Source organism: Lepisosteus platostomus, chromosome 5, assembly GCF_059453375.1.
Source record: "Lepisosteus platostomus isolate fLepPlt1 chromosome 5, fLepPlt1.hap1, whole genome shotgun sequence".
In the NCBI taxonomy this organism is placed as follows: Eukaryota; Metazoa; Chordata; class Actinopteri; order Semionotiformes; family Lepisosteidae; genus Lepisosteus; species Lepisosteus platostomus.
The window spans coordinates 67332636-67349349 of record NC_142615.1 but is presented as its reverse complement, the minus strand read 5'-3'; the positions used below and the strand labels follow the sequence as shown (position 1 = coordinate 67349349).

General features: G+C 39.3%; 2 non-coding genes across 2 annotated transcripts; one reads left to right on the top strand and one right to left on the bottom strand.

Annotated features, from left to right (window-relative positions):
* Positions 1–509: 509 nt before the first annotated feature.
* On the bottom strand, positions 510–581 carry trnam-cau (transfer RNA methionine (anticodon CAU)). Its single transcript has one exon. It is a non-coding gene; the product is annotated as a tRNA-Met (tRNA).
* Positions 582–4476: 3895 nt separating this feature from the next.
* trnan-guu (transfer RNA asparagine (anticodon GUU)) lies at positions 4477–4550 on the top strand. Its single transcript has one exon. It is a non-coding gene; the product is annotated as a tRNA-Asn (tRNA).
* The last annotated feature ends 12164 nt before the right edge of the window (positions 4551–16714 follow it).

Genomic DNA, 16714 nt, shown 5'->3' with positions numbered 1-16714 from the left:
CTTAAACTTGATGGGATTTCTTTGCAAACCCTCTTGAAATTTGCATTTTACTCGTGTGGAACTACAAGTAAACAATTAAGTACCTCAGTAAATGTCCAAGAGAACCATTTTCACGTGTGGAATTTTATCTTCAACTGGCTGTCAGGAGAATTCATTTATACACCCGTTGTATCCTTAGCAAAAATATTTTAAAATTAGAACACAGATTTGTTGGAGAACTTGACAATCATTATTAAATGAGTATTATACAAATGTGCGTTGATATTTTGTATATGTACCTTAATTGTAATAAATCTAAACATAATTGCTTTGATATGGATGTTCATTTGAAGGATTTGAGGAAACTAGCAAGGATTTCAGAACAACCAAAGATACATTTGGGCATCTGCTATTGGTAAAGATTAACGAATACAGTAAGTGTGAAGCTTGCAGACACACGAGAGAAAAATCAGTTTTAACGCACTTCATTAAACGGATGGTGTGCTTATCAATCGTTCATAAGATACACATAGCAGAGGATGGTTTCGATCCATCGACCTCTGGGTTATGGGCCCAGCACGCTTCCGCTGCGCCACTCTGCTGACAGCTGCTGTAGTGTGATTCAACACAACTGCTCTATCTTTGCTTTCTAAAAGTGCGCCCGAGATGAAAAGTCTAAACGGTAAACGCAGACGTCACTTTGAGCACTTGGTCTTTTATAGTACAAATATCACATGCTGCTCTACATGGGCGTGTCTTCAATATCGTTGTGAACCAAAGCTTCTGCTTTCCAAGGCAACTGAATCTTTCGTCGTTAATTCCCAAATCTTCAATGAGAATCAGTGAAACGAAAACCAAACACATGTACACACTCGCGTCCTAGCGTGAAAGAAAAATGATGTAAGCATTTGAGAAATAACGAGAGTAGTCTGAACATCTCCAGCCTGGCAACTGCTCTACAAAGAGATCGCTCCCTCTACACGCACTTTATAACGCTGAAAATGATTCAGGAAGCACAGCAAAGTTCTATAACCAGCGAATGCATCTGCATACATAAAATGTCAATTTTTCAAAAGTAAAATCTTCAGCTTTGAAAGATTGTCATCTATATATTTTCGTTTTTCTCTTTTTTTACATAACACGCTTTCGAGAAACAAACTGTCTTGTAATGAAGACTGCATTAGAAAATGTGTATCTAGCTTTGTCAACACAACTAGTAAACTTCAGTTACAAATTCTAGTAACATGGCAATATATATAGTAATGACAAACTAATTACATGATCCTGCTAATATTTAACTCAAAAGCACATTTCGATTCAAATATAAATTTTAACATTTACAACTTCTATATTTCCACGTAAATATAATTAATGTAGCACAAACGCTACTTTCTAAAAAAGACAGAATGAAACTGTTTGTTTTGTGTTTCATGGTGATCCTCCTCTCGATACTAATGAAATGTTTAATATGATCCCTCGAGAAAAAAAAGGAGTCAATTTCCACCTGGAATGATTGATGCCCCATCAAACATTTTGTAATATCCCTGGAAGTTTATACAGTAGAATCCTTGTTCGTGGCTTAAATTCAAGGTAAACAAGACTAAGAAAACGAGTTGGAAACTTGATGTCGAACTGGGATTTAAATCACCTGGAACATTTCACTACATTGGGCAGTATGTGCCAGGGAGCATTGCATGTCTTCGATAGCTCAGTTGGTAGAGCGGAGGACTGTACTACAGTCAGGAGGGGATCCTTAGGTCGCTGGTTCGATTCCGCCTCGTAGGAAGGTGCTTTTTGTGTACTTTAATCAAAGAGTTAAAATAGCGAATCTTTTTCACTCAGACATTGATCAAAAGCTCAATAAACGACGAAGCAGAGGCTCCTGTTCCGAACTCAGCCCACGTCTGATTGTCTTGTTTTGGCCAATATCTGATCTTTGAATTAAGGGAATACTCTGTTTGCTTTGTAATTAAAAAAAAACATACAGTACAAATGTCAATTTCATTTTGGTTTCAAGATCGCAATTTAGTGTGAAACATAAAAGCCATTATTTTCCCTCACGGGATCAAAAGGGTATCTATCTATAAATCTCTTATACGTCATTTACAATGGCCTTTCAACTAATAGCCCGTGCAGGGATCAAACCCTAGCTGTTGGTACACTACGAGTTGCGTAAGGCTCTGTAACGCGCAGATGAGAAACTAACCTCTGCTTCTTCATTATATACACAGTAAGCTATATATGCGAGCTTACTGCCTCCTACGGGCTCTGTATTTGTTAGCGGTACAAGACCGGCCGTGGAGAAATAAAGTGAGGAGGGTGTGTACATTAAAAGGCTCATAGCGTCCCTGGAAGGGCTCAAACCACCACCCTTTTGGTTAACAACCGAACCAAAAAGACGCATGTACAGCTTAACACTTCTCGGTCTCAGTGAAAGTGATACACTCCGTAAAATTTCCAGAGATTCATTTATTTTAAAAGGAAAATCACCAACAGCGGCCGAGATCTACTGGAGTTTTTTCATTCTATACTGCGATTTCTGAAGGGTACCCTGTGAAAATACGAGTTTTGACGAGAAGGGATGGACATATAAGGTCAAAAGGCTTGGGGAATTGAACTTTAAGGTGAAAGGCTTGACTGCGGGTTCAGTAGCAGCAGAACCTGATCAGTATCAGTTGACTCCGATATACTTTGAAAATGAACTTTGGGCTTTAGAGTCAGACGTGCTACCGTTGCACCATGGGGTACTTAATTTAAAAAAATAGAAAAAACAATCAGTGTTCCTGGATCTGTAATTGAGAACAACACCTGCACAAGAGCTGCGCAGGAAGAATAAAAGCCGTAAAAGGTGATGGTCATCCTATCACCGTAACTTAGTTGGCGCAACAGTAGCGTGTCTGACTCCAGATCAGAAGGCTGCGTGTTCAAATCACGTCGAGGTCAGCTGTTACTTTTTCAGGTTCTGCTGGTCCTGAACACGGAATTCACATCATGCAGTTGAGTTCTATCTGTACACCACATAGATAATCTAAACAAAATAGAGCAGTACAGGACACGCAGTGTGGAGCTCACACAGGCTTACAGTCTCCAGCATTGGAGTGAAGAGGAAAAAAAGAACTTTGTTTTTTTTTTTAAGAGAAAAGGCACAGTTCACATCTGCTTAACATCACGTCCAACTTTACATCAGATAATGGAATCACAGATGTTTCAGATAACTTTTTTTTAATACAGGTTCAAGCAAACCTGAAAGTTAATGAGTTTCCGGACACTTTTGTTTTATTAAAAAGTGTCTGAAGCCTGAAAATGTAATTTGAAAAATAAATAACCGGCTATTGGACATTAGCAGGTGCTTTTTGTAACGATTTGCTATTTCATGCTGGAAAACAAAGGAAACAGACCCAACGTTTGCTTTCAGGTGCGGTTCATTACATAATATACATCTATTACTGAGGAGCTTGAATAAAATTTACACGAGCCAGGTAGAAGTCGAACCTACAATCTTATGATCCGAAATGAGACGCGTTGTTTAGTAAACCGCTGGCATTTCACATGACCTGAATTTCCCCATAGTGTGCTCAGCGCCGCTACTAGTAATGCACCGCTCCGTCTAAAATTTCAAAGTGAGAAACGTGTTTTCTGATTTTTTATGAGTTTTAAAATATAATATATTTAAATCAGACAAGGGGTTTATGTTTTGCACTGAAATTCCGATTGACTGAGGATTCAAAGAAAGACTGTTTTCTTCCACAACACCGTATAATTATCACATCCACCAGACTCTCCAACCTCTCCAGACCTTGCTGGTTGAGCAATTGCTCCGATAAATTAGGTCACGTATCATGTTAAATCATTTCTTCTCAACACAACATTTCCTGGTGCACGTTTTCTCTATGAAAAAAAAGACATTTTTCCCTTGCACGATTTCTCGTTTTTTATCAAAGCGTGCAGAAATAAAAAAGAAGAAGAAATAGTGTCGCAAAAGAACTCTGTCGCCCTTGGGAGATGTCAAACGCATTGGACATGAGAATGCCAGATAAAAGCCAGTTCTCTTCGTTTCTCAGTGTCGGGGCTGCTATGTAAAAGAGGCAATTTGCTCTGAGCGCAGGTTCAGCGCTTACTGAACGCAGATGTCTCAGAGCGGTGTGTCCAAGTGGCTGTAAAAGGTGATGGGTGCCCTGTCACCGTAGCCTAGTTGGTTAAAGCACTTCTCTATTAACCGAAAGAACCGAGATTCAAATCCCAGCCGTGTCTTTCTTCCTATCCTGTAGTACAGAACGTATCATTTCGGGCAATCACAAAGGGCTTGATTTCGTTAAATGCATGTGTTCATTTCCTTTCTGGAAAACTTGTTTTTGATTACATTCACACAGCTTCCGAAAAATGAAATTCAATTCTTGGTTATCAGTGCAGAAGAAATATTACCGTCTGGCAAAATAAACGGTAAGAGATTTTTTTAAAACCTCAAACTTGTGATTCGAGAGAAGACCCAACTAGTCAGTCTCTGTGGCGCAATCGGTTAGCGCGTTTGGCTGTTAACTGAAAGGTTGGTGGTTCGAGTCCACCCAGGGACGGGGTTCTTTTGCGATGTAAACATTGTCTTCGGTCGATTGGATTTCTCAGCGAAACCATAACCATTTTAATATTTGCAGGAAATGCGAGTGTTTAACACTTGTCAGGGTCACCGGGAAATGTCCAATAATGCCCAACATTGCAATTCCCCAGAAAACCATATTCACCCCAAAAATATTATCGTTGAATCTTCATTTATACTCCAGTTGAATCCTCTGCTGAAATATTTTAAAAATACAATGCAGGTTTGTTTGAGAACTTGACAAGCATTGTTACGATGGCACTGTGCATAAATATGTCAAAAGGATTTTGATATTTTGACATATTTATCTTAAGTTTAAACATAAATACTATACAGTCTATTGTAATTTTAAAATATGTTAGCTGAGGATGTAAAGGGGTGAAAGGGAAAGGTCAGAGGGTATAGTAAAAACAAGGATTAGGTTAGGATTGGTGGAGGTGGTAGGGGTGTTGATGGTTTTTCTCTGTAGAGGATGATTGAGTTTTTTATCCTTCTCTGAAGTGAGAAATTGGAAGAGTTGGGAGTTGAGGGATCTGATGAGGTTAGTTATAAAAGGAAGTTGATGTGGAGCTGTTACCTGTTAGCCGTAAAACTTCCTAACGTCTTTGATATTGTCATCAAAGATAAACTGCAGTAAGCAAAGATAAAGAAAATTATCTTTGCTTACTGCCCTGTCTTTCTCACACCTGAAGAAGGCTCTACGGCCAACAGGTAATGTTTCCTTTCTTCTCTTTTCAGCATGGAATAATCCTTTACTTGTTCCTTTGCAGCCTACGCATGCTGACACAGCTACTCACCTGATATATAACATTCCTATAATCACAACTATGAATGTCCACTGTGGGTATTTTTTCCATTATTATTTATTTTGGCATTGAAGCATATTTATGTAATACCGAAGTGTCATAATCACTGAAAAACATATTTTTTCATTTAGAAAGAATTAAAAAAATATAAATCACTATGAATTACATTTAACCTGTTCTGATCTAGGTTTTCTATATACTTTAACATGCCATGTTCAGAATGTCACAACGCAGAAATGCAACAGTGAAGTTTTGTAATTACAAATGTTCGTGATGAGTGATTTTGTCTCTCTTACCTTAGTGTCAGAATACTAAGATGTTTTGGTAATGAGGAAGGAGGGAAAAAGTAATTCAGCAGAAGGGGTGCTATTTTGTCGACTATAAATCCTCACATGCCATGTTTAGAGGGTCATATTAAAAAAATGGTACAGTAAATTTTCTTATACTTCATGATTTTCATAATTTGTTACCTTGTGTCTCACACCTTTGTGTCAGAATTCTGAGATGTTTTTTTCTAAACAGGGGCCATCGCAATACAACAGAAAGAGCAATTAGCTTTTTCCTATAAATTCTCTCATGCCACATTCAGAGGGTCATATTTTAAAAATGGTACAGCAACATTTCCTGAAGTTCAGGATTTTGAGAGTCTGTTACATTGTGTCTCACACCTCAGTGGCAGAATTGTGAGACGATTTTATAATCAGGAGGGAGGGTTATAGCAATAAGCAGAAAGTGTCATCACCCTTTGCTCATCCTCCGTTAACCATATATTCTCATATGCTATGTTCTAAATGTCCCATTGTAAACTGCTATAATAACATTTCTTGCAAAATGCAAGATTTTGAGACTTTGAGAATTCACGTTTTGCCTTTGTCTTATTTACTTGTTGTCTAACATGCCAGTTTGTGTTATTGTGAGTTTTGAAAATTGGTTTTCGATTTTCTGAAATGTGTTTCATACAAAAATGCAATTTGGATAATCATTACTTACATATTCCCCTTTACTGAGGATATGTGCAGTAATCCACTCGGATTAGTATTTTTAAAAATGACTATAGAGAGCCATCTACAGGCGAAAGGCGGAATAACAGCACAGCAGCAGCACTTAAGGTGGAACGAAAAACGCGAATAAGAAGCTGGCGAATAAGCAGCCAACTTCAGCCTCGTTAATGCAATAGGATTGGGTGAGGTAGAAAAATATTTCTTCCTCTGAATCCTAACATTTTTGTAGGTGTTCTAGGACTTCTCGTTTCAGATAAAGCTGCCAATACATCACTTATTTCTACTCCATCAATATCAGCAGTGTTATCAGTACTGAGCCCTAAGTGTGGGTCCTGTCATCATATAAAAACTTGAACGTATCAACTGCATTCACCTGAAAAAATCTGATAAAATTGAAAAATACATCGGAAACAAATTTACACTGTTTTTTTCAGATCCAGAAGAGACTCATCATGAGACTCAAAACAGACCTGTTTTTAATTCTTTCCAGGAGGAAAGATTATTCAGATGCAAACATGGGTCCAAAATCAATGTACTCACCTATCTGTGTTGCTTCTTCAAATCCTTCAACTGAACGTCGGTATTAAGGGATGATATCATACAAATTTTGGTTTTCTTTTAAAGCACTTTTTTTAAAAAAATATGAGCCTCTATTATAGTTGTCTTGGATGTTTCACAAGGTATAATAGACCCCCTTGTGCCCTCCGCTAAAATATTATAAAATACAACAATCTTTATATATATATAGAACAGCATTTATGGTTACATCTATATTAAAATTAAGATAAATATACAAAAGTATTGAAATACAAATGTACAGTCCTAACATAATCATGCTGTCCAACTGTCTTTTTTGCTTTTCAAGTTCTCCAACAAATCTGTGTTGTAATTTTAAATATTTTAACTAAGGGTGCAACGAGAGTATAAATGAATTCTCCCGCCAGCCATTTGAAGGTCAAAGTCCATGGCTGAATATGATTCCCTTGAATGTTGGCCATGACTGGTCATTCCCAGTGATAATGACTAATGTACTCACTTGTTTACTTGTTGTAGTTTGACACACAAAACAACTGCATTTCCTGCAAATATCAAGTGGGTTAAGGTTTTACTAAGGAATCCAATTAAGTAGAATAATGAGAAATGGGCTCGAACCACTAACCTTTCAAATAACAGCTCCCAGAGACTCACGTGCAACCCTTTTCTCCATTTGCAACCTTTTGGTAAAAAAAAGACTTTATTCTTGCCGGCCTGTGATATTTGTTTTGCACTGATAAGCAAGATCTGTGTTTCATCTTTCGCAAGCTGTATGAATTTCATGAAAAGCAAGTTGTTCTACAAAGAAAATGAAAACTTGCATTTAACAAAATCAAGCCGCACGTGATCATCCATAGTGATACATTCTATAAGACAAGACAGGAAGAAAGGCAACACTGGGATTTGAACTCAAGATCTCCTGTTTAATAGGAAAACGCATTAACCAAATCAGCCAAAGTGCTGTCAGAGTATTAACATCATGTCTGATGTCAGTGATTGCAGCTGACAAGGAGGATCGCTGGAGGACAGTTCACTGTGAACAAGTCAGCCTGCATGATGAGGGGAAGAGACCAGCCTCTGTGATGCACTATAGAGTTACACTAACCTTCTGCCCTACTGTTCTCTGCTGCATTCTACCCTAGCAGATAAATATTGGTTTCCATGCGTGTAAGGTTTCTTTTTTTTGTCAAATATTTTCAAGCATATTTTTGCTGTTGAAAATAAGTTGTTTGTGGTTTTGAGTGTTGTGTTCCTCTTCCCTTAGTGTCACCCAAAGTGATACATTGTGCTTTGGCAATTCTTCAGGCTATAGTTTTTAGAGGAGCTCAGTTGAATTAATTTGCTTAGATAAAGTATTTATTTTCCTTTTAATTCTTTAAAGCATATTACATTGTCAATACATTGTATCTTTCTTCCTACTAATTGTCATCATTTTTTTTCTGGCTTGATCTCGTAATCAGATATTAAAAGAAGTGGGACAGATTCATGCACACTAAAAAATACGAAAGGGTAGCAGGACACAGTAACCACCAAACATCTTGTAGATTAGGAATGTGCCTTAAATATTTCAGTACTTTAGAGGGTTCTGCCATTTTAGATGTTGTACTGTGCCTGTCTGATTTATCAAAGTGTCATTTAAATCTCCCGTCATTTCTATATCAGTCTGAAGGCCTTGCAGTAAAGATTGCAATTAATTCCCAAATGCCAAGTTTCCCACTGATGATACGTACAAATAAATTAATGTACATTTTCCCCCAAAACAACCAATTTAAAATAAAATGCATCTCTCCTCATCTGCAGTTTGAGAGATTAATGTCAGAATAAATACAGGTTTAAAAGTTAGGAGCATTGATAGTCCTATTTTAAAATTATGCTAAAATGCTCACAATATATTAAAAAAGTTCTATAAAATGCAAAAATAATTAAAACATATTTTTGTATTTTTTTTACAAGGTAAAAAAAATGATACACAGTTATAAAGATCAGGAATTATCAATTTGAAGTTACAATCCACTTACAATATGTCAAAAATGGCAAGAATATGTAAAACAGGTGTATACCATTTTTTAAAAAATGAAACAAGTAAAAAATAAATACTAAATACTTTTATAATTCAGGAATGTGATTGGTCAGATGCTTACGATGAGTGTTGTTGGGGTTTCGTGTGATTTAGCGAATTGAAAAAATATACAATTTAAAAACGGCAAGAGCTCGTATGAAAAAAAATAGTTTGCAAGTATCTTTGTTGTAACAGCTGCGCCAGAACTAATGTATTCATATACATCAGAAAAGTACCTGAACTTGACTGGTTTATATTCAGTTATGTGCATTGGGAACAAAAGGGAGACTTGCATGGATTTTATTAGGTTTTAGGAATCAGAAAATGTATTTTTGCACGTTTATGCCTACGAGCAGAAATAACTTCCTGCTTTCAGCGCTTTTATTGTTTCTGCTTGTAAATTCGAACAGAGAAACCCAGTACCGACTCACAGAAATGCCCCGGAGTTTCTGTGTTTCTGGGATTTAAGAGGGATGTACTGTATGTAGACAGTAAAGGGGTTTTTTTTTCCCGCTGTAGAGTATGAAGGCGATTTGATGAGTCTGGAGGGAGGAGACGCACATTCCGCACGGGGAGCACAGAACAACGAGTTTCACCTGCAGCTCGCCAAGTCCTGTCCTATATAACCGCTGAGCCTGGGACACACTGAGTCTCTAACCAGTGTTGGAGATGTAAAGGGTTAAACCCAGAAGTCGAGAGTGGAGTTTTTGTATAAGTGTTTGATTAAGGGATTAGGGTTTTGGAGGGTTTGGTGCACAGAAGAAGTTTCGGTTTAGGTTTAGTTTGCTTTTAACACATTTGTAACGGCCATGGCGGCCTGTAGAGTCGGCATGCGCCGTTACTTTTACGCACATTTGGTGTATAAGGGTGGTGAGGGTTCGGCTCACTCAGGTGATATTTCACGGTTGGACTTTTCAAGGAAGGTGTTACAGAAAGAGTTAAGGATTAGGGCATTAGATGTCAATTGCTTAATTACTTTGCCGAAGGGAATTGGTTTTGACATCAGTTTCAAATCGGCAAAGTTACTGGAGGAATTTTGGAAAAAAATAGAAGAGAAAAAAGATGTGGGCCTGATTAGAATGTTTAAATGGCAGAAGCTGATGGATCTTTCCAATAGGACTATGATTGTTCACATATTTAATGAGATGGTGATGAAGGAAGATATTGTGACATGGTTGTCTAAGTATTGTTTAGTGAAAGGTGAGCCTCAGAAAGTCTGGGATGATGATGGCATCTGGAACTGCATGGAAAGTACCTGTTTCATTGCATGGAGATAAAAATGGTTATGGTGGATTTAAACACATTCCTTCTCTGATTGGATTAGGTGAAAATAGAGGCCTTGTGTTCTACCAAGGGCAGCCAAAACTGTGCAGGAGGTGTGGGGTGCTGGGTCACTTTGTGGATGCCATTACAAAGGTGGTGTGTGGTAAATGCAAGGAAATTGGACATGCATATACTGAATGTACAAGCGTGAGGAAATGTAATCTCTGTGAGTGTGAAGGTCATGTGTTTAAAGACTGTCCAATTTCCTTTGCAAATAGAACAAAAATGCAAAAACAGTTTGAAGAAGCATTTTAGGGCTGGAGCAGTGGTTATAGATCAGGAACTGAATGTGGTTGAGAAAAGGAGAGCGAGGGTTCAGAATGGAGTGAAGGGAGTGAGGATGGGGTAGAAGAGAATGATAATGATGCAGAAAGATTTACATCTCTCCAATATATGTAATCCTACTGACCAAGCTTTAGAACCGGTGACTCAAGGAGGGCAGATGGAGAACTGTCCTGTGGATAGTGGGGGTGGTGGAGGAGGAGAGAAAGAAAGCAAAGGGGGGAAAAAGAAAAAGGCCTGTATAGTAGGTAGAGGTACGTCAGCACCTTGTAGTGAAACCAGCGAGAGCACTGGTGGTGTATCTGGGTTTCATGAATGTCTAATTTAAACTTTTAAATGTGTATTGTCCGAGTTGCCCACATGACCGATAATTCCTAATTCAGGAATTGAGAGAATATTTATTGGGATGGGAACCAGTGGTTTTAGCTGGGGATTTTAATTGCCTTTTAGAAAGAGAAGGCAGAATGAGGGGTGAGAGACAGGTCCAATTTGATAAGTCATCAATATTATTACAAACGGTATGTAAAGATTTTAAACTGAAAGATGCCCTCAAACTTCATAGTCAGGGGAGGGCAGGCTTCACATGGTACAAGTCTAATGGGACCCAAGCCTCACGCATAGATTTTGTTTTGATACTTGATTTTACTTTCACGACCGCAGGCTTAACCCCTGACCATTGTTTCTCTCACCATTGTTTACTGTCATGTACTCTTTCTATTCCAACGGCTGTTACTGTGGGGAAGGGTGTGTGGAAGCTCGATATTTTGCTTTTGGAAGTTGAGGAAGTGACGCAGAGGTTCAGGGAAAGATATAAGGAATGGCAGTGTTTGTATGTCCTGTTTGGCACAAGAGCACAGTGGCTGACCCTGCGCTCTGACCCCCAGCTTCTATCCCTGTCTGTGTGTCTCATGGAGTTAGAAAGGAGTTACAAGCTGTGCAAACTTCCAAATCTGTAACATCATTTCAAGGGTGTATGATAGATCAATCACAAGATCAAATGGCTGTTTATTTTTGTAAGATTGTAGTTCACTACTGTTCTTTTGACTCTTGAGCTTGCATTATACAGCTGTTGAGTGCACTTGAATCTAAGAGATATCCAACTGATTCAATCTGTCTGATGAATGTTAAATGGGTTGTGACTTTTGGCAAAGTTTTTTGCAATATTATTTGTTTCATGAATACCATTCATCTCTATAACAACTTTCCTGTCCCCTGAACATATGTTTTAAATTGCTTGATCCCATTGGGTGCAACCTTTCCATTGTACTCATAATGTGTTTGCATTAGGAGTGTGTTAAATAAGCAGAAAAGAGCCCTTTTCTTCAACTGCTTCTGATCTTATACAGTGGTCAGAATCTGTCATCCAAAAGCTGATGAGTGGGGGGGGGGGGGAATTAGTACAGATGCACAATCCATAAAAAAACATTAAAGAGCATAAGGGTTTTCATCACATGGACTTGTTTGACTGTTGAGGATTAATGTTTTGGTGGCAGATCAATTAAAGGACAATAACCAGAAACACTGGTTCTCACACTGAACGCATTCTCCTTCAATCTTTTTTACCAACAGGTGAGTGGAGTTGCCATGGGCACCAGAATGGGACCCAGCTATGCCAATCTCTTTGTTGGCTGGGTAGAAGAACGCTTATTCGCTTCCTACACTGGCTATGTCCCTGACCTCTACAAGCGATATATTGATGACTGCGTCGGTGCTGCCATATGCTCCGACGATCAGCTTAAGTGCTTCCTGCACCATTTCACCAACTTCCACCCGTCCCTCAAATATACGGTTAACATATCTTCCACTACTCTCCCTTTTTCACAGTTCCTTCGGCTACAATGACTATGCAGGGACGACATTGACTTTGTGAACCAAGCCCTCAAAATGTTCTCCCTTTTGATCAACAGAGGATACCCCAGCAATGTTATTGACGGGGCCCTTGCCCGAGCCAAAAACACCCCTCGGACCATCAACCGAATCAGGAACTCCTACAGTAACAACCGCATTCCTTTGGTGCTTCCCTACCACCCTGACACACTTCCTATCCCCAGGACTGTAAACGACAACTTTTCCATCCTACACGATGATCCCTCCATTGGGGCCCTCTTTTCTGACCGCCCCATCATCTCATATCGCCGATCACCTAATCTGCGCAACCTTCGTGTTCACAGCTCCCTTGACCGCCCTCAGCAACCATCCACACCAGGCACTTTCCCTTGCAACAGAGCTCACTGTATCACCTGCAAGTATACATCCAACACCACACTCATTCAAGGCCCCTCAGGACAATTCCAGATCACCCAGATGGCATCCTGTACCTCCAGCAACCTTATTTACTGGATCTCTTGTAGTAAATGCCCAGTTTCTCTCTACATTGGAGAAACATGAAGGAGACTTGGAGACCGCTTCAGAGAACATGTCAGGGCTGTGAAGATTAAAGATCTCTCCAAGCCCATTGTTTCTCATTTCACCTCTGATGGCCACGACCACTCTAATCTCTCCGTCTGTTTTCTCAAAAATGGTTTTCTAAACTCATACATTAGAAAGACTACCGAAACCAAACTTATCCTGCAGCTAGGATCACACCTCCCCCTTCTCTAAACGACAGACTGTTCTACTAAATTTTCTCCATTCATTGGTAGTTTCATTTCACACCTCTCAACACCTATTCTGACTTCACATCTCTTGATCGGCCTCTCTTTCTGTCCCCTGCTCCTCCCTCTCACCACTCCTCCCTCCCAGCCTTTGTTCTCCCACTATATTACCTTTGCCTACTGCCTTGTCTCTCTCACACCTGAAGAAGGCTCCACGGCTGAAACGTTTTCTCTCTTTTTTTCAGCATGGAATAAATCTATTACTTGATCCTTAACAACCGGAAACACTATCTTCGGTCTTTCCAGAGCTGTAAGTAGTCATTCCAAGTTTATTAACTTGTCTCTGTTTTGTATGTACTCTTCAATAGCCACTGATGTTATTTACAACAGCTATTTTTAAAAATAAATTTGCATTTTTTTGGACTTTTTAAAGAATTGGCACATTAGGTGGAGCGGTGGCTCTGTGGCTAAGGATCTGCAACTGTGCCTGGAAGGTTGCTGGTTTACATCCCACGGTCGGCAGAGGAATCCTACTCCGTTGGGCTTCTGAACAAGGCCCTTAACCCCAACTGCTCCAGGGGTGCCGTATAAATGGCTGACCCTGCGCTCTGACCCCCAGCTTCACTCCCTGTCTGTGTGTTCATGGAGAGCAAGCTGAGGTATGCAAAATAGGAATTCCTAATGCAAGAAATTGTATATGGTCAATACAGTGATCATATCTTATTGGCAAATGGTAATCTCCAAGGAACACGTAATAGGTTTATTCCATGCTGAAAAAAGAAGAAAGAAAACACAATGTTTTGACCATGGAGCCTTCTTCAGTTATGATTTGATTTTTTACAATCATACCCACACAAACTTTGCAGTTTTTAAAAATCTTGCACACACAACCCAGATATGTTGACTTTTTTTAAATTTTTGGTAAGTTTAAGAAACACATAGTTCTTTTCTAGTTTTGTTTACGTGGTGACTATCAGGAATCCTCAGTGAAAAGGTATGCAGATCCTGTGCAGATGCAGGAGCCAGTAGTTATTGAGACAGTCAAACAATCCAGAACGTCAGGTGAGGTCCAAGGTCGAGAGGCAAAAGGGAGTTCAGTAATCAGTAAGCGAGATTCAGAGTAAACGCGAGGTAGAGCTCTCAAAGAGAAGACTCAATACCGAGCAGCGGGAAGCGGGTTTGGATGGTTAAAAAAGTGCTGCAGAGCGTGTGCTGATGGATTAACACATGTTATTATTAACCCGCTGCTGGTACTGGTTAGTTCTTTTGTGAGTTGATCCCCGGTGGTTGTGACAGTGACAGAATGCTGTTTTGTGATTGATGCTATATCAAAATATAGGGCCCGTAAAATTAAGCACAGAAATAAAAACATTTAATGGACTTGTACATCTGTCGCACTCCTACACTATTAACATCCAGTGGGAGTTGAATTTCACTTATGTTTCCACTTCATTCAGCTGTGTTTTCTATTTTTCAGATTGTTGGCAATGCCACATGTTAAAGAAGGACAGAGGTGTAGGAGGCCAGAAGTGTGGTCAAGGGTTGGAGGAGTAGGGAATGTGATCAAAGAATTTCTGAAGTTTTCTGAGATAGAAAAAAGAAATAAGGTGGCATGACAATATGTGGTCAACACTGTCAAACAGAGTCCTTGGAGAGGATTGCTCCAGCAACAGGAAATGGTTATCAGTGATTTGGCATGAAGATAGATAAAAAGTAAGAACCCAAGTGCTTAGGGCGCAGAAGGGGGTGAGTATTGGTAGGGATTCCAAACCAGATGACAGTACACAATCTATAGTCAATATTTCAAGTCAATGTGAGGGATGTAGTTTGGAAGGCGACACAGAGCTCAGAAGTTCATTAGAAGATACAGACGATGCACAGGCAGCACAGACAGTGGTGACATGTTAGAGGGAGACAAAATCTGTGTAGAATCAGAAAAAAGCCTGAAGAACACAGTGAATATTCCCAGGGGGCAAGCTCATCTGGGACGTCACCTCAGGATAAAAGGGGATTAAGAAAGATTATGTCTGTGCCTAAAACTTTCAAAGTATGTCTAAAGGCTGAACAATGGAGAAAATTACCACTTCTTAAAGGTACATCTAAACTAAGATAACCATGGACCCATATCTTATATAGCAAGTTCAGGAAGATAAATCCTTGCTGTCAATAGCCTTCAAATACCAATACATCAGGAAAGAGAATTCTAATGATTAAAGCAGTCTGTACTTTCAGTTCCTACCTTCAGTACCTTTTACATTACAGTTCCTGTAATGTAAAATACATAATGACAAGACACAAACCAATGGGCAATGATGACATCACAATTGATGTTGTAGGAGTAGGGCAAATACAACACAGTGAAAGGGAAACAAAATTTCGACAGGCACGCCAGCCTTATCGTTGAAAGATTGCCCGTGCCCTCACAAAAGGAATCAAAAATGTGTACTACAGGCAGCTGAGCAGAACTCTGCTTGCTGAAATTGCAGCAGGCAATTTATCTAAGGCTCACAAGCAAGTATTAAACACTTCAGCATTTACTATTCGAATACCACACTATGTCAAAACACTGCCGCTTCTTAAGTTAATAAGTAAGGGTTTTTGAGCACGCATTGTGTTGTTAATGCTTATATTAAAAAAAAGCATAAATTCACATAATGGAATTTGGACTGAACAAAGTAGTCCAGCCCCTTTACAACATTACATACCCACTGATTAAAGCTTAAAACTACAGAAGCAGGAGTAACAATAATGGCAACAACATGTTTGGAGTTCGGCATTTCATTTATTCTGCAGAAACATCGTACCGGAATGAACTGCCCGAGATAAAAGAGTAATTGCGGCTTCAGATCGTTTTTACAGAGCATTGCGTTGTTCTGTTCATGCTGACTACACGCTTTAAATTTGTCATTTACTGCAAGCGTTGCTTTTCCAGGTTTTTCTGAAATTCTTCGCATTTGAGCCAGCACTAAAATATTTCATTCCCGTCGCTGAATACATCGTGGAAACGGTATTTGCAACGGAATGCTGTCACACATGAAACCTCTTTGTTATTCGGTTCTGAAGTTTGAAAATGAAAATAAAACGGGGGTCACTTCATAGGCTTGAAAGAAGTCCAAGCAGCATAAAAACCCGCGTATTCTCACTGCTTTTATAAATCAGCCTTAAACATTTGAATACATACAGGTACCTTACTGCTACTAATCACATTCACGTGTTTACAAAGCTTTTTTTCTGTCCGTTATGTTCTTGCGAAGCAGTTTCTCCGTTTTCCTCGTACTGTGATTGTCAAGCGAACACAAGAAGACTGAAACAGTGTAAAGGCAGGTAAAGCAGACAGGGTAAAACGCCTAATTGTCGGGAGTGGGATTTGAACCCCTGCCTCTATTTGGAGAGCGAAACACAAAGCTTAAAAGACACGAAACTGGGAATTTGCTGTTTTAAACTGCTTGACTATCCTGAAAAAATGTGTGCTGATTGCACCAGTCGTATGCGATTTTCCGTAACTTTAGGACAATTGATACGAATGGACGAACACAATTTGTGGC